Genomic DNA, 4,073 nt, shown 5'->3' with positions numbered 1-4,073 from the left:
GCAGCAAAAGAATGTCGCGTGTGAAGACCCTGCATCGCTCCTCGAAAGAGTGGACGCCATGAGCATTTGTCCGGGTGCAGGCACTATACACGAATTTCCATTCGTGCTTGGCAATAAGAAGATTGTTCTTTCAGATACGGCCATATCGAGCCAGAAATGCCAGGGCATCACCACTGAAGGCAAACCATGTATTCAGTGCAAGCATTTACGGAAAGCTCTTCTTAACCAAAGATCAAGAAAACGGTGCAGTCCAACTGGAGTAGCCCGAACTTCAAAGCGTAGAAGAGCACAAGCCCAAGCCACCCGTCGATTAAAAGTCAAGGTAGCACTTTGCACTCAAACTATTGAGAAGCTGAAGAGTCAAAGTGCAGAACTCGAAGAGGGCGTCCTCGCAGACCGGTTGAAAACGCTTCCACCAAAGCAAAGACTTGCTGTTATGCAATGTTATCAAGCCGCTCGCCGCAAATCAACAAAAGGCATGCACTACAACCAGGACTGGTTGCTAGAATGTATAATAATGAGAATGAAAAGCCCGAGGCTCTATGAGCATATCAGGCGGGAAGGCATACTCATTCTCCCAAGCAGAAGCTGCTTAAAGGTCCACATGCGCAAGTACAGAAGTGGGTTCGGATTTAACCCTGCTATAATCACGGGGATCGCAAAGAGAACTAAATCTATGGATGCATTCAAGTGTCACGGCGGCCTCATCGTGGACGAAATGAAGCTGACGGAATGCTTGAACGTTTGCACAGGAGGGAAAGTGGAAGGTCTGGTTGACTTGGGAAAATTCACTTTGGAAAACGACAGACATCTTCTCTGCGATCACGGTCTCATTATTATGTTTCAGCCTCTCACTGGTTCCTGGCACCAGATACTAGGAGTCTTTGCTTCCCGGGGCAACGTAAAGGCTCCGCTTTTGTCAAAAATTTTGATAGAAGCGGTTTTACTTGCTGAAAAGGCTGGGTTGAAGGTGGATTATATCACGGCGGATGGAGCATCATGGAACCGTTCAATGTGGCGTCTTTTTGGGATTTCCGGCTCCTCGACGTTCATCAGGCCATCTACACCACACCCTGTTGACGCAGCAAGACGCCTCTTCTTCATTTCTGATTTTCCGCATTTGGTAAAATGCGTTCGAAACGGCCTTCTCAAAGCAAGGTATAAAACACCTGAAGGTTCCGTATATATTGAACATATCAGAGCAGCACACAACGAGGATAAGTGTGCGCTTACTCTCAAAGTGATGCCAAAAATCACTGCTGCTCACGTGAACCCGAACAACTTTGAGAAGATGAAAGTGAACTTTGCTTTTCATCTTTTCAGTCCGCAAGTGCTTCGTGGCCTGTTCTTCTACCAGAAGCAAATTAAGGAGCAATGGGGTGATCCCGCACCAACGGAAGCCTTTGTTTTGCTGATGTGGAAGCTTATAAAGGCCATGACAGCACGCATACCATCTGAAGGATTAAAACCCGACTCTACAGCTGAGAAGCACATCAAGGATGTACTAAACTATCTAAACAGGTGGGAGGTTCATGCAAAAACTTCACCAGCAGGATTCCTTTCAGCAAGCACTGCCGAGGGGCTAAGAGTCACCCTTCAAGGTACGCTTGATCTAATGAGGTATCTTCATGAGAAACTTGGCTTTAAGTACCTGCTGACGTGCCGACTGAGCCGACTGCCTAGAGAAATTGTTTGGAATAATAAGACAATTTTCTGGCTGCAACGACCATCCCACTGCTGCGCAGTTCTTGCTCACCGTGAACTGTCTAAGTTTCTACGATTTGGTTAAAGCGCCGAGCAGCGGAAACTGTGAAGGGGGAGATCTGAAGTTTCTCCTTAGTAGTGAAGATTCAAATCAAGAACTGGATGCATTGCTGGAAGGTGGGAAGATTGAAGAAGCTTCTCAGATTGTAAAGAAGTCCTTAAAGCTTTCTGACCATGAGTACCCTGAGAAGATGAGCGACTCACGGCTGGTATTTTTCATGGCAGGGTATGTTGCCCGCAAGACAATTCTGAAAACTGGGTGCAAGGAATGCAGTGATAAGCTGCTTGTTTCCGCTGATGACGCCAATGAACAGCTGGCCATGTTCACCAAGTTCTGTGACAATGGGGGCCTCATTTACCCTTCGGAAGAGCTATTCGCATTTGTCGATGCCCTCGAGACCACTTTTACGATGTGGTTCAGTTATAACGAGCTCCGCAGTGACAGCTTGGACGAGCTCGTTTCCTGCCTCCAAAACAACAATGTCACACTGGGCTGTGCACAACACGGCCCCAGCCTTAGCAACCAGATCAAAAAGTTCTTTCTAGTCACTCGTCTGCACTTCTACACGAAAGCCCTCAACAAGGAGAGAGCGTCTTCTCGTGAAAAGAAAAAGCACTTGAAGCTTAGGCGCGTCACTTAGCGAGCATCGAAGCCTGAGAATTGTATTTTGAACTGTTTGTGAGAAACTTTTCAAAGTTAACTTGTATTTCTGATAAGCGCTCAATAAATAAAATGCTTACTTCAGAGAACACCGAGGAATTTTCTGTTTTGCGTTCTGTAACGCGTGAGCGGGAGAAAATCGGGCAAAGCAAGCTTCCGCCAACCTTCAAAGCGCGCTCAGTTGGATTAACTTCGCACCTTGGAATTGCCAGTGGGTTAGCGTGACTACTCTATTGCTGTTTCCCGCCATGTTCCAAAGAAAATATATGTTACGAAGCATTCTTTTAGCGTTATCGCGTTTTAGACTGCGCATGCAGGGCTGGCGGCTGCGGCGGCGGCTGCTGGAGCTGACGTGTGAACGAGCGTCAGCGCCATCTGGTGGTTTCCTCTCAAGGCGCCACGCGCGAACGGGCGCGGTCGTCACACTTCCCAATTCTAGCCACTGTAACTGTACTCGTAGTTCGAACCCGACCGCGGCGGCTGCGTTTTTATGGAGGAAAAACGTAAGGCGCCCGTGTGCTGTGCGATGTCAGTGCACGTTAAAGATCCCCAGGTGGTCGAAATTATTCCGGAGCCCCTCCACGACGGCACCACCCTCTTTCTTTCTTTCACTCCCTCCTTTATCCCTTCCCTTACGGCGCGGTTCAGGTGTCCACCGATATATGAGACAGATACTGCGCCATTTCCTTTCCCCCAAAAACCAATTAATAATAATTCCACCAAATACAGGCGAGTACCGATGTTTATTTAGATCTCAAACAACTTAGCCAATAATATTCTACCATGTGAGTGGTGTTTGCTCTCTATTAGGCCTGTATTATGGCAACAGGTATTTTTTTCAATCCGGCACATAAAACTAACTTTCATGATGCACTATACAGTATAGTGCGCTTTTATCGCTGACACTTTCAAAAATTTCCCCGCCTCAAACGCTGGCTCGTTTGCGGTGAAACTGCACACAGAGCTTGCGTATTATGGTAACGTTTCTATCGTAGGAAGTTTGACAACGGTACTAACTTAGTTGAGCCGTGCATGATGCGAAAACATAATCGTCTACGTAGAGATCGGCAACCAAAACCCGCAGACGACGCTTTTTCGCTGAAGGGCGGCAGTGGCGCCATCTGTTTGCGGTAGCACAAAGCGTCACGACAAGGCCGTCTAGGAGAGCGTTGCAAGGAGCGCGGGCCGTTTGAATATGCCAATCCTGTCGTTTCGTCTGCTTCTACTGAAGCGCTTAAAACATTTTCGACTAATTAAGCGGAAAAATATCAGAACAAATGATTTAACGAGGCTTTACCTTTTTACAGAAAATAGTCAGCAATGCTCTCCTCGGCGGCCTTGTCGTGACGCTTTCCACTGCCCAAAACAGACGGCGCCACTGCCGGTGCTCAGCGAAAAAGCGTCGTCTGCGGGTTTTGGCTCGCTGATCTCTCGTAGACGCTTACGTTTTCGCATCATGTGCGCCTGAACTAAGTAAGTACCGTTGTCAAACTTGCTACGATACAAAAGTTACCGTAATACGCAAGCTCTGTGTGCAGTTTCACCGCAAACGAGCCAGCTGTTGAGACGGGGAAATTTTTGAAAGTGTCAGTGATAAAAACGCACAATACTGTATATACAACTGCAAAAAGCAACAAAAGCAACAAAC

The sequence above is a fragment of the Amblyomma americanum genome, chromosome 4 (genome assembly GCF_052857255.1).
Source record: "Amblyomma americanum isolate KBUSLIRL-KWMA chromosome 4, ASM5285725v1, whole genome shotgun sequence".
Taxonomy (NCBI): domain Eukaryota; kingdom Metazoa; phylum Arthropoda; class Arachnida; order Ixodida; family Ixodidae; genus Amblyomma; species Amblyomma americanum.
This window is presented reverse-complemented; position numbering follows the sequence as displayed.